The sequence below is a fragment of the Microcebus murinus genome, chromosome 1, assembly GCF_040939455.1.
Source record: "Microcebus murinus isolate Inina chromosome 1, M.murinus_Inina_mat1.0, whole genome shotgun sequence".
NCBI classification, from domain to species: Eukaryota; Metazoa; Chordata; class Mammalia; order Primates; family Cheirogaleidae; genus Microcebus; species Microcebus murinus.
Genome location: NC_134104.1, coordinates 81,092,732 through 81,118,650, shown reverse-complemented (window position 1 = coordinate 81,118,650; position 25,919 = coordinate 81,092,732). Strand labels below are relative to the sequence as shown.

At 42.3% G+C, this 25,919-nt stretch overlaps 1 long non-coding RNA gene across 3 annotated transcripts in view; it reads left to right on the top strand.

Moving 5' to 3' along the window:
- The window catches only part of LOC142871376 (uncharacterized), a 123,875-nt gene extending 100,186 nt beyond the window's left edge, over positions 1-23,689 (top strand). For all 3 annotated transcript variants that reach the window (XR_012919627.1, XR_012919626.1, XR_012919625.1), the window contains one exon: positions 22,459-23,689. This is a non-coding gene — a long non-coding RNA (uncharacterized LOC142871376). The remainder of the gene's footprint in view (positions 1-22,458) is intronic.
- The last annotated feature ends 2,230 nt before the right edge of the window (positions 23,690-25,919 follow it).

Genomic DNA, 25,919 nt, shown 5'->3' with positions numbered 1-25,919 from the left:
AGCTTGTCGTGTCAACTTGCTACAACTTTGGAGAAGTTGGAATTCCGGCAGCGCCTTCCGCCCTTGAGTAAAGTACCCACTGCAGCCACTAAGTTAGCTCATCCTTTTGGTTTGCATCTTCTTTCTAAGAAAGTGTTTCTTTCTCATGGTGTTGCTAATGTTAGTTCTGGGCTGAACTGGGGATTCTCATATTCTTGTACTTTTCATTTCTTCTGGATTGCTTTATTTTAGGTATGTATTGGGTTTTATTATTTATTACTTTTTTATCCTCATTTTTAGGGTAACATTATACTGGGAAGGGACAATTATTATTCCGGTTACCAATTCTAAGCGAGGCATTTTCCACCTTAATTAATGCAGAGACTCTAAAAGAATTTCCCCTGGCCTGGCCAGCTATTGTAATGCATATACGGATTATTCACGTGGTAATGAGCACATTCGCCAGTTCTTGCTCACACATACGAATAAAAGAAACTTTGAATAAAGATCCAAATGATCATGCTGGGGGAGTGAGGAGGATATTCCCGGAATTTGAGTCAATCGGCTACATAGAATGTATATATTTGAAAAATGGAGATATATTAGAAATATGTATAGGGATTTAGAGTAATTGCACTGCACTAACCTCCCCTTAAAAAAAAAAAAAAAAAAGAACCCACAGAATCAGAATAAAAAGCAAACTTTGCGAAGTGCTCAGGTTCAAATATTTTGCAAGAGGAAAGAGAGCATAGTATTTTGGGAAGTGGAACTAGCTTTGAGTAATTGTCACTGTCTGCATAAAGCAAGAGAACTGTTGCCCCTCCCATCCCTCCATATCTCTAAACTATATAGTTGGAAATGGAAGCCAAATTATTTTGTTTGCAAATATAAATGCTTTTGATAAACTGCATTTGAGGAAAATGATACATATCACAAGGCATCATTCATTTGATTGGGTTAAATAGGTCCCCAAAATATGTAATTTCATGGCTAGATTAATATTAAACATATAATATTTTAGTACATTTGACTAACCAAAAAATAATAATATGATTTTCAAGAAGGGGAGTAAATCCATAAACTGGCCCAGAGGTGGTTATCTTATGGTGCTGAAGATAGTTGTTGAATGTTTAGTTCTTTCCTCGGGATATTATTCTGCTCAATGAAACCATGCAATTTCCAGTCAAAGGGAGTGAATTTAAATGTTTTGTTAACCTTATACACAGAATAGAAATGTGCAAAAGGATGAGATTATAGTTTGTTCTCCCTGCAATTTTTTTTCTCTCCTGAGCCCACCCCCCCATACTTTAAATAAAGAGCGTTAAAATATTTTGCTGAGCTGGAGTAGATTAGCAAGGTTTCTTGCCAATGCTGGGAAGCTGGTATTACAGACCGTCCCAGGGGAAAATGGCTCACATTAACCACTAAATGAATATTTGACAAGGGCTCATTCGGAGGTATTATTACTATAAACGTGTCCCTACTGGACTTTTCAAGGGTCAAAGAGCAACACTTCAATTAATTATTTAGACTGCTAGTAGATTTGGTTGTAATAGCTGTACTTATTTCTAGAAACCGACACATTCTTACAGTAGGAAAATCTCAGGAGAATCTTCTCCATCAGCAACACCTTGGATTGAAATACACAAGGAGCCTGGCATTCTAAAGCTGACTTTTTCATAAAACCTTTTCCTGGGTTGGTGGGGGGTGGGGAAGTAGATCATAGTCTTTTCCGTTTCATTGATTATTTTTGGTTTAAAAGAAAAAAAAACAAGAACATAATTTATCTTAATTTCCACATAATGTCTGGTATGGTCTTTTAGGAACTTACAATTTGGGGAGAAGGAAGGCTGTTTATTTATAACCTTTGCCTTTTCTAAGTAGAGATGTCACAGGGTTTCAGAGACTCTGAAGGCCCTGAATTTAGACAGGATACACATTCCTGTTTGCCAATAATGTTCAGGCTTTAAAATGGATGGTTCCATAGGCTGAGTACTCTGAGTTCTAGCTGTCTCAGAGTAAATTGGGGTACAGTGTGGTCCCTCCCTCCCTCCCCACCTATTGGTCTGAACACTGCAAGGTGCAGTGGGGGAGTGAATGTTCCATTTCTGCCATGTCATAAGTTCTTCTGTGGCCCTAGGTAAATGGTAAGGGAATGATTTTGAGGGTAAGATTCCTTGACAATAATATACATTGAATGAATAAGAGATAAGCTGTGAAGGGGGGGGTGGGAAGCAGTAATTACAAACCCAATTCATTCAGCTTTTCAGAACTTTTGTTGTGGGAGCTCCATTGACGGGTTTTGAGCTGCCAGTTTTCTCACATTAAAAAGAACTGATCAGCGCCTCAGGGGGACAAGAAATACCGCTTAACTGCATCGTGATGGGGTCTTCATTTAGAACCATTACAAGAAGAAAATTAAACAGTGCCTTTGTGTGCACAAGGTTTACTTTTCAACTGCTAACAGTTTATAGCTAACTGCTCTGAGATTGAAGTTTGACTATGGTTTGATCGCCTGCTGATTGGCACTGCTTATTTATTTATTTATTTGTTATGATTAAGAGAGCTTTTTATCTACCCCCTCTTTTATTTCTTGCTCTTGGAGAATTTTTAAAAACAGGTCCTCATATTTTTCTTTGTGGAAGGCGTTTCTTTTGCCATGAACTTTAGCAGAGACTTGATTTCACATTCCCCAACCCCCCTCTGCATTATTGCCTTAATATGATTTGCATTTCATTCTCCCTCTCTCTCTCTCTCTCTCTCTTTTTTCTGCTGCCTTTCCTTGCTCTCAGAGCTAAGGCTGCTTTTCAGGCCAAAAATGGGGTTGGGGTAGGGGTTGATTTATTTCTTTGCTTTGCTTTCTTGTTTTGGCCTAAGTTGGAAGAGCGCTTGGTGAATTTCCCTAGGGACCTGGTCTATAAGGTGAACCCCTTAAAGAAAGAAGAAGGGGGGAAACTCTGACCTTAACTGTGAAAATATGGATAAAGTCCAAAGGGACACAGCCTCCGGACTTCTAGAGTAAGACGCCGTGGAAGGAGCTTTCCAAAGACAGGGAAGTTGCCCAGACCAGAGAATTGGTTTAATGTCTTTCATAGTTATTTTCTATTTAAAACTTTCCTGGAAACCTGACGTCTGCTACCACCAAGGGAGACTTATAACTTCCTCTCTTCTTTCTGATGATGCTGTCCAGTTTTACAATTCTTGTTTTCAGTTTGTATATTTTGCTTCTGTGGCCTTTAAAAAATAATGGACTTGACTTTCTTATTCTGAGTAAGGAGACTTCTCTTTGGAAGGGGGGAGTATTAAGATAAGTTTTCCATGGCAGAAAGGTCTCTTTCTGTATTGCAGGTTCAGACGAATTTTTATATTTCGGTATAATGCTGATATTTCTAATTCCTTAAGCGCTATATGCTCAGTTTCTCTCCCAAAGCAAATAGAACGTGCTCTCTTTTCGGGGCTCAAAAGACAGTTGCTGCTTCTAGGCGTTTGAACTTGAGATGCTTGTTCTACTTTGAAGAGAAGTGTCAGGTGATTTAGAAGCTCGGAAAAGTCATTCGTTTTATTGCCCTCGTCTGCCTGCACGTACTGAATGAAGTGTGCACTGTTTTATATAGATTTCAGCGCTTTGAACTATCATTTGCCTCCTTCTCCCGGCTTCGGTGCGGGACACCGCGCGGGGCTGTGAGCGCGCCGGCCTCCCGCCGGCTGCCCCAGGGAGCGCGCAGCGCCAGGGGCGAGCTGACGCGCCGGCACATCCCGGCCTAAGCTGACAGGCACCCAGCCGGGGGACCTGACGTCACTCTGGCCCTGGCCACGGCCCCTGCAGGGCTCCCCTGAAGGTGCTGTGTGGGGCTTGAGTTGTCTCTGCACCGGCTCTGCCCAGAGGGCCGCTTTCCCTCCCTGAGCCCTGCACCATCCCGCGTCGGACAAGTCTAGAAAGTCTGCCGAGGTGTGTGCGCCCTCGCCGCTCCAGAGTCCTCTGCCTCCCGCACCCCAGTCCCAGCCTTCTCCACGTTGACCTCGTGACCCCGGAGATGGTTTCCAAGCTTCAAACTTCCCATATCAGAGATTGTCGACCCAAATCCTGCCTTCCTCGTGCCTCTCACCCTAGTTCTTTACTCTTAAGGGGTTGCTTGTCCCTGTTTGTGGCCAGGCCTCAGCATTAAGTGATCTCTCTTAGTCATTCCTGATTAGAGGCCGCGGATTGACGTGGCTGTGGGAAGCAGCGGGAGCAATTTGGGATCCCCAGAATATTGGGCCCCTCTGGGAGCAGAGCAGGTAGCAATGGGAAGATGCCGACCCTTCACTTCAGATGTGTAAAATGGGGATAAAAATATAGTTATCCCGGAGAAGATGACTACAAAGCACCTGACACAAAATAGGCTTAATTGATAACTATGATTTTTCTTACTGTCCAGCACAATTGGTAGGGAAGGGAAGCAGTTCTCATGGTAGACTACAGAGACCAGAAAACCCGGTCCTTTCTCTCCTTCCTAGTTCTGGGCAATGAAACTGGCCTTGTTCACAGCCACCCTTCTTACTTTTACAGTGCTCTTTCTGGTTTAAGGTTTGTGTAGGAAGTTATCTTGCAAACTTGCCATCCCTGGGTATCTTTCTGAAGGGAGGGATCCCGGCATTCCTGGCAGGAGCAGCCCCCACCCCTAGAAGGCAGAAAAATAATTACTGTATTAAAAGGAGCGGTGAATTCTTCCCGAGGGTTCTTATCGCTGACGGCCAGGCCAGAAGCGGGACTGCGCCCCCACCCCCACCTCGTGACGTCAGGGTCTGCAGGGCCTCAGGGATGAAATGATTCGTTTTACTGTTCCAGAAAGGGCAATGTGAGCACTTGCGGGGCGAGGCCAGTGCAGCCAGGCTCCATTACCACTACCCAGACCCAGTCTGGGGGGCTGCTGAGGCTCCTCATTCCCCAAAGCATAACCACACAAACGGGCCACAATCTTCAGTATGCATATAGTCACACATACATCCCTGGTCACTGGAGCTCCCTTCTTCATATACATTTTTAAGTTGTTTAATTTGCTACCTTAAATTTGTTACGGGATCTGAATGACTTGTTTTTGTTGTGCTTCTGTTTGTTTTGTTTTAGATGTTTAACAAATTACACAAAGCCTTTACAAAGTGCCCTGTAGCTTCATTTTGGTCACCCGTAAGTTTCAGTAGTGATTTAAGAACTGAACTTAGAAGAATTTTCTGGTTCTGACATTGCACAATGGTTAGAATAGTTGCTCCTGACTTACCATAGCTATGCCATTTCTATTTTCTCTTCCTTCCCATTCCTAATAATTTGTATAGCTTTTAATAATCCTTTTACAATCAAGTATTGCTAAGAGAACTTCTTTAAACTGTGATTTAAATTGTAGATAAGAAGAAAGACACTTGGTCAGTGAAATGTAAGTGGGATAAAATTATTGTTTTGGTGGAAAGTGCCTTGGCTTTTCCAGGAGATGCACTCCCCAAGTTTTCTTTCCAACCCTCGAATCAAGTTAATTCATTGAATGCCCTTCCAGTGGGAAGGATCCCGGAAATTAGGCCTTATGTTCTGATATTGGTCCAGGATTTAACAGAGTAACGATTTAGTGAAAATTAGCCAATATTTTGCATGCAGTCAGTTTAGTATCAGCTCACATCCAGGTCGATTTGACTATCACACTTAACAGCTCAAATCTGGGTTATTGCATAACATTACAGTTTAATCAGTCTGGAATACTAAGTGGCAAACCTGTCTTCTCCTTCTCAAGTTCCTCCTCCCTTTCTCTGTTTCTCCTTCCTTCCACCTCCAAGGAAACTATCTTAAAATCAAGTTTCCCTGTGAGAGTTTGTTTACCCCAACTTCTGTTAAACTAGACTAACACTCTCTCATCAGCTTTCTAAACACTCTCATCAGCTTTGTGGAATGGTGCAAAAACATCTTGGAATCCAAGATGGCAAAATAAACTTGAACATATGGGGGGAAGACTGTTGTTAAGTTATTGATTTCAATGTTTAACTCACACTTCAGCCTCAATGCTTCCCTTACTATCCAATCTTGCTTCCTTTGGTAACTACTCCTGTTTCTTGGGTACCCCACCTCTGAAGCAAGCTGGTTCCCCGGCATAAATTATGAATGCTTATCAAGCAGGCCCATCAGATAAGATAAACCAGAGGTTTTTCTCTTTTGCACATTTCTGCTTTTATTCCCATTAAAACTTCTTCCTGCCCCATACTGTAGTGTCTTTCTACCAAACTTAATGTTCCCATATAAACTACAGAGATATGTTCTCAATTGGAAAAATCAGGTAATTCCACCCCCCACCCAGGAAGCCTTACAAGTTAAGGATACAAAATATTTCATGGTTAGTTGTATGAGCTTCCAAATTAGCTGCATATAAAGTATTTTAAGATTTTTTTTTTGGCTGTCACTGGCTGGCAATACTCATTTTGTGTGTGTGTGTTGGTTTGAAAAGCAGGAAGAAATGTAATGAATTGAGTGCTGTCAGAGATGTCTTCTGTTTGAACAATCTGCGATGGGCTGAATGGCAGGGACTCCCTCATCCAGTGCAGGTGCAGTAGAGCTGGGGAAAGGGGGAGGGGGGCTCCCTCTGTTCAGTCAAAAAGCACCATTCTCCACAATAGACCACACACTGACAGCCAGCGTGACATCAACTCACACTTTCATACTTTTCCCCCCATCCATAGTTCTGAGTTCACAAAGTGGCCATACAGTAGCCTTGGTTAGGTTCCTTTAATGAACATTTTGTGGCTCCTATGACCAACATTGAAATCTGTGGAGCCCTGGGAGGAACAAATAGATTTTTAATCATGAGTTCTAAACCAAAATGTATAGCTATAGATATTAAAAGTAAGCTGGTCTCTTCACTCTCTCCCAATACATTTTCAGATCATCTGGGGCCCACAACGGTCCCAGATGATCTGAAAACTCCAACTCCTTCTAAGTGTTCTTAGGTTCCAGACACTGTTTTCCACGTCCTGAGAGAGATCAAACAGGAAAGGAGAGACAGCACGAATTTCATGTATTTATTTAAATTTAAGAGGACCTCTAGTATTTTATTATGCTGCGTGAGAGGGTTAATCCTGCAAATGAACGGACATTAATCTTGTGGAGTGGGGTTCTGTCCGCTTTTGAATTGGTTTTACTGGGAAGAGGGGTGTGGAGAAAAAGAAGGGGGTTAGCAAAGGCAGCAACTGTTTTAAAACTCTGGACAAAGGTGCTATCACTTTTTGGCCACCCGGCTGCTGCAAGGACCAGATTTGCCGGACCTTGGAAGACTTCGTTTTACATTTGTTTAAGCCCAGGCCTTGGTGCCTCAAGTTTTAAACGGAATTACTCAAAAAGGGGACGCTACTAGAGAAACTATTCTAGTCAATCCCTTTATCCCCCACCTCGGCCCGGTCCCCACTCCTCTCCGCCCCCACCCTCTTCGCCGCTTCTTAGTCTGGGATCTGAACAATTTTAGCTGAAAGAGGGAGGGGCGAGGAAAGGGCCTTGCGGGCGAGGACAGCTCCCTCAGTGCCACCGCCGGGCCTGGCGAGATCCCCGCGGCCCTGCCCCTGGCTGATTTCCCCTCTCGGCCTTGACTTGCTGAAGCATCGCGCCCGGGAAAATTGCTCCCTACTTGCTCGTTTTTCAAAAACCATGAGGCTGTATACATTTTTCATCGTGGCCACGAAACTAACTTTCTAGCCCCCGAAGCAAAACGTTCCCATCATTTGCCTAAACATTGTTCAGCGGATGAAGGCGGAATAGGCAGACCTCCTAGGACAGCGGTCACAGCCCTCCCCTAGCGGCCCCCTCGTGGGGACGAGGAGCCCGGGGTCTGGCGGGGCGGGGCGGGGCTCGGGGCAAGAGGATTTGATGTGCAAGACAAGCAAAGGATAAATTCCTTAAAACTTCAAATAACACCAGTAGAAATGGTAAGAGTGCTGTGAAGCCCTTGGCTTGTGATTACTCCGAGCCTCTGGGTGGCCCGCATTAGGTATGCCTACGGCGCCTACTAAAGTCTGGGCCCTAGGAGAGGCGTCTCCCGCCTCTCGACCCACAGCCCGCCGCTACTTGATAGCTAACGCGTCTCCCGACCGGTACACACCCACAATTAATCTTTCTTATTAAAGCCTCCATTCTGTACCCAAGGGGCGACTCAAACCTATTTAGATTTCCTTGGTTGGCTGCACAAATTTAAGTGGGCAAAGAGTTATAAACCTAATAACACAGGGCGAGAGAGAGTGATTTGAGTAGAGAAGACGCAAGATTCACCAGGGTTGTAAGGATGCTGCGGGCCTTGCCCACCCCGGGCATCTACCTCGGGGAGCACGCCAGGCTCCGGGAAAGGCAGCGAACCTCACCCAGCACACACGTGCGCACACCTACACCCCTGCCCCCTTCGCTCACACAGGTACAGCTGCATGGAGATCGCCTCTTCCGGATTTCTTATAAACCCCTCCCAGAAAGGCAGAATTCTCAGAGCATCCCGAACCAGGGAACTTGCCGGGAACCAGGACGGTTTGCACTGTTTGGGATTAATTGAGAATAATTAACACTGGAGATCGTTAATCACCACTTTGCTGCTCTCTCCCTCCTTTTGGGTCTGCGGCGTCTGCCTCTTTCGCTCCCGCTGCCGGCGCGGGTATGCTGGTGAAAGTAAAGACGTCGCGGTGGCTGTCACCCAGTTCGGCTGTACTTTTTTAAACGCTCGCATATTGTTTGATTACTAATTCGAGTTAATATGATCTTTATGGCAACATAACAGTGGATAATTGGCCTTTTTTTCTGAACAACAATGTAAATCACAATCGCTTTATTATTTAATAACGTCAAACGCTTCGTTGGATTGGCCCCGACCGAGAAGACCTTTTCTTTCACGACAGTGTTGTGGAGGAAGAACAATGAAGATCTAATTGTGGAGATTTCATAAGTTGGCTCCCGTAAATGAACAGCTTAGATATGGAAGTTCCAGCAGATGTGGGCACTATTCGCCGTAGAAACTCTACCCCCCACCCCCATACACACAGTCCAAACCTCTATTGGAGGTTTTTTGTGGTGGTGGTGGTGGTCCTTACATCCTAGCAACCACCTAAAGTTTCCAGTAGTAATTAGAGCTTTTATCGGGCTTGCTCTTCAGCCCTTTATATTGCCGATTTAACATTAAGGCATTAAGTCCACACACCAAATTAGCGCGACTCGCAAATAGCCACAACCGCTTATGCACCCCTACCCTCACTCTGATTGCTGGACACCGAGAGCGCCGGCCTGGAGCTTTTTGGGTTTTACTTTGTTTTGATTTCATTTTATAAATGGATTCTCTATCTCAGTGTCTTTGGAATATACTTGTTTCAGGCAGAGTTTTGCAAGGGACACGAGCCATTATTTTGCAAATGCCTGGAAGAGCAGACGAAACCCAGAGACCCCTCAAATGCAGACGACAATGCTTAGAAGGAATGGGTCCCCGCTGCTCGAATGAAAGATTAATTACATTTGCCCCCAAAGCCCCATTTCTAACGGTCTCTATTGCGGCTTTTGCCGTCACTGGAGAACTGCTGTCTTTGGGGTCCTCAGACTTCGGAGTCCTTTGCAAATGGAGAGCCCCCATTATTTGGAATTCGGGTCAAGGAGAAAGACTCCGAGCCTACAGCAGTTTTTGTTTTTGCGTGTGCCCGCCTCTCCATTTTATTCAACTTCCCCTGCCTGTCGGGAAGCAGAACAATTCGCTACCCACTCCCCCGCCCTCCACCCGGCTTCTAAGATAAACAGGAGGTGCGAAATGCTTCGCCTGCACACGCGCCCTCGGGGCCCCTCTCCCTGCAACCCCCTGCGCACCGACCTTGCAGCTGTCCCCAAACCAGACCTGGGTTTTCCCTTCCCGCTTGCATTTTGAAAACAGCACATTGACCGCTCTAGAGTAATGTTCATATTTTCGGCCCTCAACGCCACCTTTCAATTTCTTCCTCGTCTACTCTCTCCCTTTCTGAGGACCTAAAAAGTGACGGGGAAAGGCTGAAGAATTGGAAAAAGCAGTGGATTTTCAAAACTTACTCACCGCCCCCCCCCACACACACCACCTTTTAAAGTAGTATTTTACCACAAGGAGTGCATTTGGGAAACTTTCCCTAACAAGAGTTGGGCGCAGTGTTATTCTTCTCCATGGGTCTGCTGGCCTTCCCGCCCCCACTGGACAATGCGCGCTTTGAGGCTCGGTGGCCTCCAGGCAGCGGGAGACGAGGGGACTGGGCAGCCTTCCTCCGAGGGGCCCGCAGCTGGGGGAGCGCCAGGCAGAGAGCAGGGGCGGGGAGGCGGGCCACGCAGGAAGGAAAACCATAAAAGTACCATTTTTCCCCCCAGCCCGGCACAGAGGCAGGCTTTGAGGACACAGGGGCAGGGCAGCTGGGGCGGGGTAGGGGGTGAGAGATTTTGCATTTTGTTTCTTTCTTTTACTCCCTCCACCACCACACCCCCCCATCTAAACATTTTATTTTGGCGCAGAATTATGCACCCTAGGTTTTCCAACCCCCTCGCCCTCGCACTTGGTAAGCTGGTCTTGGGTTAACAATATCTCAACCCGGGGCTTTAGCGCTCAGACCCCCTCCAGGCCCCAGCCTCTGTCTTCTCGGTGCCCTCCCCATCGCCAACCCCTGCACTCGAGTCGCGGCGCCCTAGGTAAAATAAACCCGGTTAGGTACTCAGGGACACTACTCCCTAGTTTGGGTGTTTTTATTTCTCCCGAAGAGAGCACCACCACCCTCACCCTCTCCAGGCAGCCTTGAGGAGAGGACCTCTGAGATCAGCACAAGCCCTCGGATGGCCACCATATTGGTGGGAGCGTCTGTCTGATGTTTTAAAACGTATACCAACTGGGGCGTCAGGGCCACGTGCTGTGCCTTCGAAAAGCCGCCGCGGGCCCTGCTTTTCAGAGTTGCGGAAGCCGGGGCTGGCGTGGAGGGGGCGCTGAAACCGCGGGCGGGCGTCGCCGCGCTGCGCGGATCTGGCCGCTGCGCTGAGTGAAGCGAATTATCTGGAGCGTGTTTGATCTGGGGCTGCGCAGTCAGCTTCTGCTTTATTTGTTTGTTTGTAATCTCATATTTAGCAAGCCGGGACGGTGGCAGCGAGGGAGAAAGGAAAGGATGGAGGAGGGGGCTTCGCGGTAACCACACCCCTTCCTAATGAGTTAATTTCCATATTTGCGCCTCCCGCATGTAGCGCCCTCTTTTCCCCCCGGGCTACAGTGCTGCTGCGTCTTGCGCAACGCACGCACCTCCGCTCTGGATTGAAACGAAAAAGCTCGTGGTAAGAGCAGAAAATTGGTCTATTGATACATTCGCTCCGAGTGTTGATCTTGGCATCACCGCCAGCCGGTTAATCCCCCCACACCGGCCCCCCAGTGGGTCGCGCACGGTTGCCGAGGGTTCGCAGACACGCGGGCAGACGGCGGACAGAAACCGACTTAGCCTCCGCCTGTCCCCGCTTCCAGCTGTCCGACCCGCACGTCCCTTTCTTTTACCTAACGCCGGGGTGTTTCCTCCTCAAGGTGAGGGCAGTGAGAGCCGCCGGGGCAGGTGCGGCACAGAAAGGGGGGAAATAATCTCAAACGAATGAATCAAAAGTGAAAGTTTCAAACTAAATACCGGCCCTGCTGGGGAAAAATGTAGTGTCGCACTCAAGGGAGGCCCGAGTGTGGGCACGTAAGAGAGGGAAGGAGGGAAACTGAGGTTGTGAGGTTGTGTCTACAGTCTGGGTCGATTAAAAGTTGTAAAGAAAGTGAAGAAGTTTCGAAAGAGCCCTCAGAAAACTCAAGGCGGGTTTCAGCCGCTTCTAACCTGGTTTCCTATACATTTCTGTGGTGATTCTGCACAGGAAATTGGCGAAAGGAACAGATTGTTACAATTGCTCGCCGCCCCTGCCCCCACCACCCTGCTTACTTCGCGGCGCGCGTTAGGATGTGGGCTCGGGCTTGAGCTCCAAAACAGCTTGCTTGTCAATTGCGAGCTGTAGCAATATCAAAGTGAACTGTCCCAAGTAACTCTTGTCTAGGAGCTGGGAAGAAGCTTAAGCAGCCCTCTTTAATGATGATTTGTAGCTCGGCGAGGGGCACGGACAGCAAACACCCCGCAGGTGTGTGCCGTAACACCACCATCCGGACTTGAATGTAGATTACTCGGGCGATCGTTTGATCGGCCCTTTGAAACCCTTTACAATTGCCTGTGACGAACGGCCAGTCTCAGTTTTTCTCTGAATAATGCCTTGAGGGTAAGTCCTCAGGGCTTTTAAAGAGCTCTAGTATTTTTTTTTTAAGAAGAAAAAGAAAAACGTTCGATTTTAGTTTAGACCTCGTCAACTTTTAGTTGCTAACAGGCATCACTCAGGCCAGTCAATGCTTAATGACCGTTACCTTTGCTGTCTTCCCAGAAGCCATATGCTATAGGTAGACAGATAGATATACATATATATATTATGTAGGTATATATGTATGGTATATAGTTATATACACACTGCGTTCATAGGGAGAACAAAAGTAATTCATTTAATTTTCTTTAGTTTCAAACCACCTTGCCTGTTTATAAATGTTTGTGCATGTTTATTATAAACATGCTTCATTATTAATGCCATTGTTAATCTTGTCTTAATGCCTTCTCTGTGGTCTCTGAATTATATCTATTCAGTGGGAGTTTAACTTAAACACTAAAGCTTTCCAAAGTAAAACTCTGGAGTTTGACCCCCATCAGCACCTTCACACCAACCCCCCTCATGAAAATGAAAAAGGTACTGCTGTTCAACCTTTAATATTTACTTAGAGTATTTGCATAAGGGGAGGAAAATGAACTTTTGTCTAAAACGTACAACAAGCGGCACTTTGATTTTATAAAATAAATGTCAACAATTGCAAGGGCTTATCAAACTAGGATGGGGGAGCGGGGGATAGAAGTGCAGTTGGATTAAAGGCCCATTGCTGCCACTTCAGACTACAAAGGGTTACACATAAATAAGTGCCGAATTTGCCTATTGCAAAAGTTTTCTTGGTGCTTTCTAAGTCACAACAGGGGAGGGGGAAAGCTGTCGTTTATTATCCAGCTCCGAGCAGGAGCAGACCCCAGTACCAAGGGGCGCTTAGCTTTGGCCGGCAGAAGAGGGGTAGCCTTTCAACAGCAGCCCCCTTTGTTCTCCTGATCTCTTTCCCAATTTCAAGCTTCACTTGCACATCCCAAGTTTGTGTGTTAATGACGCTATTACCATCTGGCTCGCCCTACTTTCCAAAAGATATAAATCTCCCAGCTCCATTGCCCGCATTATCATTTAAGTGCCACCATAGCCAGAAGAAAAAGATGCTTTCAAGACTCCAGATTCTCTTGCACTGACTACCTCTGGCATGGCTCTTCTACTATATTTATAGACTATACATTGAGGGTGGGAGTGCTCCTTGAGAGACCTGATTTCCCAAGAGCTGTTCCTCCAAGCCAAAGAAGACATGCTACTGGGTGGAAGAAAGGCATGGAATGAATTTACCCTTAAAACATTTTTGTTTTGTTTGTAGCAGGCAGAATAGTTGAATAGTATGTGCCAACATACTTATGCCTTCCTCTCTCATAGGTTTGTAAAAGTTTCAGTGCAACTCCCAGACATTCAAGATGTGCCACTCTTCAACCCTATTTTGAGCGGGAGAATAGATTTGTCTCTCTATAGGAGTGGGGGCAGGGGTGAAGGGAGATGAAAAGAGCCCTGTGAAGCAACTTTCGGGAGCTGGGCGTCCCTTCTAAACCCTCACTTTTAATAGTGCCTGCATAGATGTGTAGATGTTGTATGATTTACACACTTCTAGCTGTAGATCTAGATCCACCTCTCTCTTTCGATTCTTTCCTGGGCAAAGTAATCGGTGATTTGCGTGTTTTGAGCACAAAAGCTGAGAAAATACAACAAAAGGAGTTGGGCTGGCTTGTGCATGGCTCCACAATGACTCCATTTATCTGGCCAGGTCCTAGTGAATAGAGCAGAGCAGAGTCTGCCTCTAAACGCGTGGGCTTTTGGTTCAGGCCTCTCGCTGACTTGAACAGCTAATTCCCCTTTGCGGACTTCTGAACTGTTTGTGCTCCTGGTCCATCATATCTGGATGCACCTCTCCTTGTGATGCGTGCTCTTCCCAGTGTTATCTTCACAGAGGTGAGTTCCACTAAGATAATCCAACCCAACAGGTTGGAAAAAGAATTGAAAATGTAAACTTCCCAGAAAATAGGAGTAGCTGTTAAAAGCAGCAGGATTGGAGCAGTTCCCCCACATACACACTTAAAAAATCTGGCCAAAGAAAGCATCTTTGAAGAAAATACATTCTGAGGGGATAAAAAAAATCACTTATTTCTAATACTTTACATGAATTAAGCACAGGTACCCCAAAGAGTGATTAATTTATAGTACACTGTTATAAATATAGCTGTTTGCACGCAAAAGCCACGTTTTTCTTTCTAGTTCACTTTCCTGCTTTTTATCCCCAAACTCAAAAAAAGATCTTGTTTAGAAATTTGTATCCATACTTCTTCCTTTTGAGAACATTATCAAGTTGATATGAACAAATTGCAGAGGATATACCATTTAAGTAAGATGCACTTTTAATCACTGATCATTAAAATGGTTATGTTAAATATACTCAATTACATGCATGACTTAACTCTAACAGTACTTTCTATTCTTCCAGCTGCTCACGTATTCCTTAACGATAGTCTGTGGTAGAAACTTGATTATGCTGAATCCATACATTTCGATGGATTTCATCAGCCTAATTAATGCCTCAGTGTGGTCCTGGTGTCTGAATGAACTCTTTACTATCTTTGAGGTTAAAGGCAGTGTTGGAATGTAGGTTTTCCTTTCTTAGTTACTCACAGGGTACTTAAGGATTGCACTGAGTGAGGCAGGTAGCAGTTGTTTTTTTGTTTGTTTGTTTGTTTGTTTTTTGAGACAGAGTCTCACTTTGTTGCCCAGGCTAGAGTGCTGTAGAGTCAGCCTAGCTCACAGCAACCTCAAACTCCTGGGCTCAAGCGATCCTGCTGCCTCAGCCTCCCAAGTTGCTGGGACTACAGGCATGCGCCACCATGCCCGGCTAATTTTTTCTATATATATTAGTTGGCCAATTAATTTCTTTCTATTTATAGTAGAGACAGGGTCTTGCTCTTGCTCAGGATGGTTTCAAACTCCTGACCTCGAGTAATCCTTCTGTCTCAGCCTCCCAGAGTGCTAGGATTACAGGCATGAGCCACCACGCCCAGCCGGTAGCAGTTGTTAAACAGACAAACTATGTAAAACAAAAAACCATCCAAAAGGTAGAAAATAAGGCTAATTCCTCATCCTTACTTCTACATTCGTACTTTTAGATTCCATAGGCAATCTCCAAATATTTGTAAAGTAGAAATTACCACCTCTCTATTATATCTTTAAAATGCATTGAAAAGAAAAAGTTGAAAATAGATTTACAACTGATAGCTAAATACATTTTGTTTTACTTATCGAGGTTGTGCCTGCTCCTTGCCTTCCTCCTGTTCCTATAACTTTTAGTCTCCTTGCCCCTCCATTTCAACTTTCACAAGGAAGCACTCACAGGCGCCAGTATTCTTGAGAAACTCAAGTCATCCCACAAGCAGGTGACTACATTCTATCTTTTCAGGTGTAAATTAACATCTGAATCCATCTCAACCTTACTGACCCCTACCACCACCATTTCTGCTTCAGCAGAGTTGCAGTTGATCTGCACCTCAACCACTGCAGGCAGATAGAAGTCAAATTTCCCGAACTCCACCCCTAAGAGAAAGACCAAAAAGTGTTTGTATTGCTTATGAAAGAAGTCCTGATATTTGTCCATGTCTAATGAGACACCTGTGGAAGAATACCTTTTAAGACATGTTTCCTTAGTGGTCAAGAAAAGAAGCAAACGGAAAAGAGGAAGGAAACAGAGATAGAGGTATCTTGATTCTTTACAAAATGTCCAAACTCTGACTTTGAGTCTAGGAGGACAACCTGTTCCCCCAGCAGAACTTCCTTCATGCAGGAGACCCACTGGGACTGACCTAGACCTTAGTTGCAGTACGGCAGCATCATACCTCAGCACTGCTCTGATGGAACTAGAAGGATTTCAGATATATAACCAAATTACCATCTTGGAACTTTGTGCTTGTTATGCTAATATAATGACTTCTATAGTAAGGATGTGTTTTCAGGCTTGGAAATTAGTTTTTTAAATAATGATTTGTGTCATGACAGACATTAGATAGAAGAGACAAATATTCCAGGATTTATAGCACAATACTCCTGGCAACACCCTGGGCCATATAAACAGATAAATGGAGATCCAGATATATTTTTTATATTAAGCTGAGAATAAGCTCAGGGACCTACGTAGTAAGGCAAATGCTGGCTCCTAGACCCTTGCAAGGGTTAAGGTGCTCTTGCAACCCTCACCTTTTCTCTTAGACCTAGTGGAGTCTCGGCATAGTGCATTGCTCAGTCCTTTGGGGTAGGTGCCTGAGGAAAGAAAAAAAAGAGAGTATTTTGTAAATAGTACTACAAACAAGCAGTTATCTTCAAGTCATGGTTTCTACACTGTTAAGGTTGGATTGCAGGGTATGGGAGAGAAATATGTCCTGTGTTGAGAGTGGGAGGAAGTGTTCAAGTATATAGAGAAATGGAAAACTTATATTAGAGCTATATACACTGGAGTTGTCTGGTACATCTCTTATATTCAGTGTATCATGTCTCTGTACTATGTGATTAAGAATTCAGACAAGGGGAAGAGGGGTAAGGGCAATATACGTAATCTTAACATTTGTACCCCCATAATATGCTGAAAAAAATAAATAAATAAAAATTTAAAAAAAGAATTCAGGCAAATTCTCAAATTTACAATATTTTTAAAAACTTTTTAAATTACAAAATATGAATTAAGGGATACACAGATGCCTTATATAATGCTTAAGTCAGGGCTTTTGGTGTGCCCATTACCAGAATAGTGTTCCTTGTACCCAACGGGTTCAAATTTGCAGTATTGACCCTATGTGATTTAGATCTTGGGAATCAAAGACAAGATAACCTAATAGAGCATACTTTTAAAAAAATAATAATAAGATGAAACAGAACTCTTCAGTGTTAAGGCTGGGATGGGATTCAGTCATTTCCTGTAAAGGTAAACAAGGCAAATTCACACACTTATCAAGTATCCAAGAAGAGAACTCTTTTCATCAGTTATCTGTCCTTGCTGGACATCAGAGCTGTCACTCTCAGCCTGGTTATTGTGTGCCTAATTCTCCCCCCACATACACACACACACACATACACGTCCATGAGTGACAGTTGCTTTGGAAATAAGTAACTTGGTTCCTGGATGGGCTTGGTTCCCTTCTGCATGACACAGGTTCCAAATGTCAACTTGCAACTATGGAGAAGCCTGTGAACTATAATAATGGATAAACTCTACTGTGCTAACAGTCCTGTTTTGGGCTAGAGCAAGGTTGCCAAGAAAGAGCCTGACTGGGTTGGGGGCTTTTAAGGTATTGTGAAATGAGGCTAATTTGAAATGTTGGCTTTTTATAACAGCTCAAGTTATTCCATTTTCTTCCATAGTTGAATAGGGGTGAAATATCTGGTTTGATGCAGCGGTTCCCTGATGACAAGTAAACTAATTAGAGGTGGTGTGTCTTAGTTCAGCCCAAAGATCTTAGTAATGGTAAATATTGGAAATGCAGATTCCCACAGCCTTAGTTTTAGAAAATACGAGTTTTACACGTCCATGCTTTGAAGTTATAAACTGAATTTTTGTCGTCTAGGTTGCCACTCTCTGCTTTCTCTCTAGCACTTTTCTTTGTATACAGGGGTCCATGTAGGCAAAGTGTAACTGCAATATTGAATACATTGACTCTCTGACAGAACAAACCTGTGAATCAGAGAATATTTTTACCTTTGATGTATAAATGATTCATAGTATGCCAAGGTCATGAGTCTTGTTAGCAAGATTCTCCTGCGATAAATTAAGATGTTTATTATATAATCTAATCTGCCAAGTGGGGTAAATATTAGGATAAATCCACCCACTAACATTTTTCTTAAATGTCCTTGGTGAAACAAGTTGTTAAGAGTGGCAGAGTAGTATATCATAGATAAGTAGAGATACAGATATGGATACATCTTCCTCTTGCTCCCACGTGATATGGTAGCATTTGTGTGGCAGATTGTAGAGACAAGGCTGAGAGTACAAGAAACAGTGACATTGAGGCACAGAAATGGCTTGCTGTCATTTTATGGGTTCATATTATTTATGATCAGATGTCATTCTGTTACCTTTGAGCTGAAAGATTAATATACTCCAGAAATCCTGATCATGTTGATGGGGATGATCTGAAGCTTCAAAGGACAGGTTTTGAAATTGCTGGGCATTTAGTTTCAGATTTCAACTCTAAAATCCAAGCCAGCATGTTTCATTCGTTTGGGGGAAAAAATACCTAATTTGAAATTCTGCTATAAACCCTATGACGGCAAACAAACTTAGAGGAGCTTAGAAACAGCTTTGAATCCCAGATACCAATAGACTGGTTCTTACACTACTTATTTATGGAAGAAAAAAAGGCAACACCTGGTCTCTAACCAGGAGAAAGGCTCATTGGAAGTATCTTAGTCATTCTCAGCAGGTCAGTCCTCAGCGGTTCCTAAAGACCATGATAGTTAAAGCCTTCTGGGTAGTTCTGGTTTCATGTCATCCCAACAGCATATTTTCAAACTCAGAAATGCCAGATCGTGTTATTTCTGTGGCAAAGGGTTGCTTAGGATCTGTGACAGCTGAGTTTTTCCTATTGATTATGTGACAATGCAGTTCATTTATAGAGTTCATAGAAATGATAAAAAGCCTCCAGTTTAGCAAGAAGACCTTTAATTCAAGTGTTGTGTTGTATTTAAATGCAGAAATCAAAATTCAAGTTGGAGAAAAGGGAAGAGTGAATTAAATTCTGAACCCAAACTTTTGTAGCTAAATCAACTTCCTAGGAGGGTTGTGATTGATAATTTAATTTGAAGTCTTGTGATTGGGTAACTGGATTTGTAAACCATGTGAGAAATCATATCTTACATAGTAAATGCATAATTACATCAATGTATGTATTTAAAATTGCTCCTAAATTTAAAACACACAGCGAGTCTAAACTGGGAGACACAAATCAAAGAGCACCCTTGTGACTTTGTGTGTGTGTTAATGGACAGTGGGGGGTGATTATAGAAGTGCTAATGTGCAAACACCTTGAGAGATCTTTTTCAGATTTATCTTAAGTTCTTAAATGATTTAACAGGCATGCATTCTTCAAATGCATCCACAGGTACAAATATTATTTTTATCTCAAGTATTAATTCCTAATAATTTTCTCTGTCACAGGATACAGACAGCCATACAGAAGTAACTAGATGTTCAACACATTCCAAGGGCCCAGGATTTCAAACAAAAGAAAACCTGGGTGACATGACTGTAAATCAAGGGTGCTTGAGACCATAGACATACGTACCCAGAAGGGTTAATTGGAGGATAGCGAAGAGAGACGCTCTGCTCCTCCGTGTGCAGTTTGTGTGAGAGAGCAGGGAGAAAGGGAGCAAGAACTAGAGCAGGCAGGCTGGCACCCTGCAGTCCCCACACTGAGCGCATTCCCTTGTAGGGGGCACTACCGGAAAACTGCAGCCGAGGCTGTGGCCTGTACCCTGCCCACCCAGTCAGCAGCCCTTCTTGCATCTGCTTATTTATTGCCTGAAAGCCATCCAGCATGTCGAAGGCATGATTATCGACAATTTGTCAACCTGAATTTGTTGCTGGCAATAACTTTTTGTGAAGTTTCACTCGCAGGCACTTGAGTTTTAGGATTAGGAAACAAACTGGTGGTGGGAGAGCATTGTCCTGTGGCTTGCTTCTCATTTAGATGTGGTCCAGGCAACCCGAAGAAGGAAAAGGAGCATTCTTCTGACTGCAGTCACTCCCATTGTGGATCCAGAGGAGAAACTGGTTCCTTCTGCACGGCTGTGCTCTCCCTGATGGGTGATTATGTAAGAAGTAGGGGGTTCTCAATATTCTGCCCACCTGTGCCCACATCCCTCACAAAGTTTATGTTCTCGGACCCCCAATTCACTTGAGCAACCTGGAATGGAAACCCTGAAGTCAGACAGTTTTCATTTTGTTTTGTTTGCTTTTTTTCTTTTTTCTGTTTGCAGATGTGGATGACTCTCAAATGTCCAGGACCAGGCAGGGCCCTCAAAGTTGAAACCTTTCTGTCCCTTCTCTTCCCTTCCTCTTGTTGAACTGGGGGTATGGTAGCCAAGAAGCAGGCCTGTCCTTGGGGCAGGGCCACTGGGGCAGCTGCTCTGGAGCAGCTGCGGTGCCTCACCCCTCTTTTCTGACCATATCATTAAAATTCAATGTCAACGTTTCTGTCTTTAACAATTTCCGCAGGGACCTCTGAAGGATGCCAAAACGATGGGCCTCTTTAAAAGTGGCAGTGCTTTGGCAGCAGGCAGCCACTGGTCAAGTGGCCCCAGGCTGTGCCCTTCTAACCTCGGTCCTATGGATAGTGCCTAGAATGGAGTGCCGAGGGAACAGCTCTGGGAAATCGTGAAGGCCGACCAAGAAGCGGGCAAGGCCACGGGCTCCTCCTGTGTCGGCATTGCCCCTGAAGCACAGCCTTTCTGAGGTGGAGCTGGAGTATAAACCCAAGAGTTTATAAACTCCATAGAGTTCTCATTCTTTAATCTCAGTTCTTCACTCACTCTCTTTTCTCTGCTCAGCCCACTGACCTCTCATTCTTGATTCTAAAATGAAAAAATATTTGTATATCTGAAAGTTTCCTTCTACCAGGAAGCTTCCATTAACACCTCTTTCTCCTTTGGGTGGAGTAGTCTGCTAATAGCCCAAGGAAAGACAACAAAAGTGTTTTGAGAAACAGAAAAATACATGCACATGTACAACCCAGGTAGCTGGACCTCAGCATCAGCCTTGACTGAATGTTGCCAAGCAAATGCTCTTCACACCCAACCTCAAAGTACCTTTTCATTTTCTACTCCAAAAATTTAACATGTAATTAGCACCAAAAAAATGCCTCCCTTAGCTAATACCCACTTGAATCTATTGAAAGAATATAGCATTTCTTTGAAATTCTAGTGGGAGTTAAGGACTACCAGACTTCTATTGCTTTCACCTCTTAATATCTTTCTAAACACTGGCCTCGTTCCCTATAAAGCCATTGATTGGTACCTCAGCATACCTAGTATTTTTCCTTCTCTCTTCAATTCTTATCCCTCTTTTCTCCCTTGGGGTCCCAAAACAAATTTTCAGAATTATATCATGATCTTTTCCTAAATGCCATGACAAGTGAGAAGGGGGAATTTTGAGACAGCACAGGAAATATACTATATAGAGAGTAAATGTTACAGCTGAATGCAGTTGATAAGTGGCAGTTTGGGATGTCAGCAATTAATTGTACCCTTTTCTACAGGCTTCTTTTTAATTCATTTTTAGGACTCACTGATCCTTATAGATATAAGGCAAACCTGAAGTAAATTAGGACAATGTTAAAGAAAAAACAGATTAAGCCCTCTCTGCACTGACAGGCATCTTGTCTTAGGTAGTTCATGGTTATGTGGACAGACTTTCATACTACTGGTAGCAAAGACGGACTAACACCAAAAGACCTGCTTCTCATTATTTAGCTACAAACCTGGCAGAGTGTTGACTCTATACTTACAATAGAAAATCAACTGGTGCTAATTAGCCATAGCAAATCAGTAAAAATAATTAGCTGGAGAAATATTATTCATATGCCTTTTACCATAAGACATAAGTTCCTGAGAAGTTTGAAGCCTCGTATAACACAAATTATTTTACTACATAATTTTGTGGAATTTCTGCTTATGTGGTATCTAAAGTTGCTTTCTGGAGGTATGACTTAAATGAGTTTTACAGTCATTTTATATTGTGGTACTATAATGATCTGTCTCTAAGGCTTCGAATATGTCTACTCGTCTGGGCTTCTAATATTCTCTACCCTAGTGAAGAGGCCACAGATTGTAGTGAAAAAGATACTAGGCTAGAAATGCCAAGCAGAATCTAGGTTCTAGCCTTGGCATCTAATTAATATTATGTAGGTAAGACAGTTCATACTCCTTGGTTTCAGATTTTGCATATGTAAAATATCTCTCTTAGGTCCCTCTCAGTCCCCAAATTCTGTGATTTTTGTAACATATTTGTGAATTTTTAACCTAAAGGAAGATCCAGGTCCATGAGTTACTGAATAAAATGATTTATTTCATAGCTCTTTTAGTAAAAGTTTATACAAAATACTGAAAAATTATTTTGATCTTTTTTAGGGAGAGATCCTAAATTTAACTAGAGGAAACCAAGCTAAGAGATTTGCCATTTTTTTAATTTTATACAAATGAGCCATTGCCTTATACTTTAACTTTTTTTTTTTCCTTTTCAGATCGAACCTAGAAATAAAGTTTCATTCAAGATAAGACTCATGATTTAGGAGATTCTGACCTGGCTTGCCTCATTCTAAGACTTCTGTCATCTGTTTTCAAAACCCAAGGAGAGCCTCATTTTCTGTTTAGGGATAGTTCCTCATGCTTTGCCAGCCATTGGGTCTTTAAGGAAGCATTCCAAGAGTTCCCAGCTGGGAAGGACAGTCATCACAGACAATGAGCTGGCATCATAGTTTGAATGATTCACCAACCTGGTTGCCCACTTCAAAATGTCAAGAACCACACTATCTAATTGAAAGACCTGTGTTTTAACAAAGTGCAATTGGATCACATGCCAAGATCATCTCAAACTATGTCTTGACCTTCCCTTTCAGGGTCTATTTTGAGTGCAAGATGGGAGAGGAAATGATTCCTGAATTATATTTTGTTTTTTAAAAATTAAGATTAACAAATATTGGTTTCATGTCCATTCCATTCTGGGAAGTTGGTGGTCAAAATAGGTCACAGGAAGATGAACAGATTAGGCTAAAACATTCTTCTGAACTTTTTGTATTCATTTTTAGAGTGTCAATTACTAAATTTGTGTAATTTATCATTTTTTTCTTGGCTTAGAGTCAAGATGAAAAACGATATTTAGATCAAAGACATTGTCTTGTTATATAGCCACTGATTTTGATTAATAAAATGCAAATCCACCCTCCCCTCATAAATACTTGATCATTTTTGCACACACACACACACACACACATATACACACACTCAACACCCATATGGTAGAGGAGATTCTTTCAAGACTCCTAGGACCTGGATTATGTAATAAGTAGATGGGAAAATTAAAGGAGGTTGAAAGTAGTAACAACAATGAAAATCATTTAATTTTACAAAAAGTCTTTGTATAGGACTCGGGTATTTTTAAAAGCAAGTATCATTATGATTAAAGAATATTATACTTCTAAATTATTATGATTCTCATCTCATTTCAAGCCACACATAGGAACCATTTTAAAGTATTTTGTATTACAATCTGTCATCAAAAAAATCAACTGAGTTTTATAATGTGCATAGGTTTGCCCCATGGGGAATTAAATTTTAATCTCAAGTATTCCTATTGTTGTGAGACTTTAAGACAAGATAGCATTTGATATTAACATGGGAGAATATTCTATGGCTTTTTTAGCTTTATTGTTCATTGCTCTAAAATAAAATACACATTGTATTTTTTTCTTCCCAATGTAGTTTTGTTACATTACATATTTTATAGTAGTTTTAGGTTATTGCTTTTAATGTATACATTTTTATTGTCATTTGGTGAAACATAAAATATATAATAATAATAGCCCCTTGCTTTTCTCCTAATTTTATGTCAAGCAAAAATGGATGCTTCTCTCAGGAAAAAAAGAATCTCGAGTATGTTTCTGAAGCAAAAAAGATTATTTGCAGTATTGTTTCCTAATAGATCAGCATTTAAGATGGATCTTATTTCAAAACCGATTATTCTCAAAGAAAAGCAGAGACATGTTAGAATTTACAAGTAAATTGTATTGTTTTAAAAGTATTTTGATGCATTGTTCATATTGTTGCCAGCTATTAGCCAAAAAAGAAAGAAGAAAAAAGTATTATCTGTTCCAAATGTCATATTTTACAGTTTGAAAGACTTTGCAGATTCTATTTTTTTTTTTTTTGAAAGCAGTGGAAATAAATATCAAAGGCATAGACAATTTAGGAGCATAGCCACCTCCTTCATTTTTTTTTTTTTTTTTTTTTTACTTTAACCATGATAGGCATCTCTGCAAGGTAGGTTTTAACATATTTTTTTCCTAATTTTTTCCCTCCATTCAGTAAGAAGGATAAGCTTTTAGAGTACCCAGTCACCGTGGTAACTGCCAAAAAAATTCTCCTGAAGTTTGAAGAGGTCAGCTAGCAGGGTCAACAACTCTGGCCTCTCTCTGAGCTCGGTCTAGCATGCCCCAGCCTGCGGTTGGAGTGTCAGGCCAGATCTGACCCTGGGAGGTGGACCATTCTGGCTCTGATATAAATTTTTTGAGTCAGTTCATGGCCTGGACTCTCCAGGTGGCCTTCAAAATCGATTTTGACCCCCTGACCCTGTCTCACGGAGGCATAGCATCCACCCTAAGTAAGGATTTAGCCAGGAATGACAGCTTTCCACTGAGTGTTATTGGGGACAGTATAAACAGTTTAGAAAGCAAGTAAGGAGGTGTGAGTGCTAGAAATCATTAAAAGCACATTACAAAACAAATTTTTAAAAATATTTGTTTAAAAAACGTTAAAGATGTATATCTGTTACAGAATTCCTATCATTTCCAGGGTTTCTAATCAAAGCTTTGAATATAAATAAGTCACACATCTTTATTCTGTCTAATACTTTGCTACAAATAGTCAAATAAGATAGGCATACTTGAAACAAAATAGGTAGGCATAGCAGGAATGTAATAAATACAGAAAAAAAAGCTAGTTATTAAAATTCATTAATGGGTAAAGAGTTTCTAGTATTTTAAATTTGTGTGTGTTTTGAAATGTTTAAAATGGAAAAATTAGTAACATTAAAAAAAAACCCAACAGTCTGGAATAAAGATAAACTTGTTGCACTCCAAGTACTTTTTTATTTTGTAAAACAAATAGCCAATACACTCATCTGAGTATAAATGAGAGGAAAAATGTAAATGTGGAAAGTTGCATTTTATAGAGCTACAGGGAAAAAATTAAAAAAAAATTTATAGTTTCTGAATAACTTCATGTATTTTCAACAGTTTAAAATATCAAAAGCTTAGAAAATAAAAATGTTGTATATAAATCATCAGTGATTCTTTCTTTCTCCTTTTTTTTTCCAGAATGCCACCCTGAAAGTTTTATTTTCCCTAGGAAAGTAGAATTCTCTTTGAGAGTTATAGGCTGTGAACTCAGTATGTAAATGCGGTCATCAAGAAGACAGAACTGCCAAGAGGGAAGATTATGAATGTTTCTCTTTCTTAAAACCCTTCACAGCATTCCTTCTTCCAGTGGTACTTTACTCAAAATTTCCCCCTTTTTCCCAGCTCTGTTGAAAATGGCTCCAAAAGCAACACTGCAATGTCTAAACAAATTGTACTGTGAAGATGTTGATGTGCCATTTCATCTGAATCTTTTGTAAAAATTAGATTTTAAGTAGGAGTGAATATCCTTTTGGGAGTGGGGATAGGGAGGGTGGAAGAAGAGGGGGAGAAGACTGAGCAGTTTATATACATATATACTCTTTGTGTTTGAAGGCCTCTGTGTCTTGGCTTCTCACTATGTTAAATCCCTATTATAAAACTTATCTTCACAAAGCCTATTATAGTATTCTGAGAACAAATTGGACCATGAATAACTTAGTTGGAAGTGTAGATTATTTTCTACTCAGGGGAAGTTAGAGATGACAACAGCTTAACTAAAAGAATAGTGATTAATCTTAAATAGATGGATT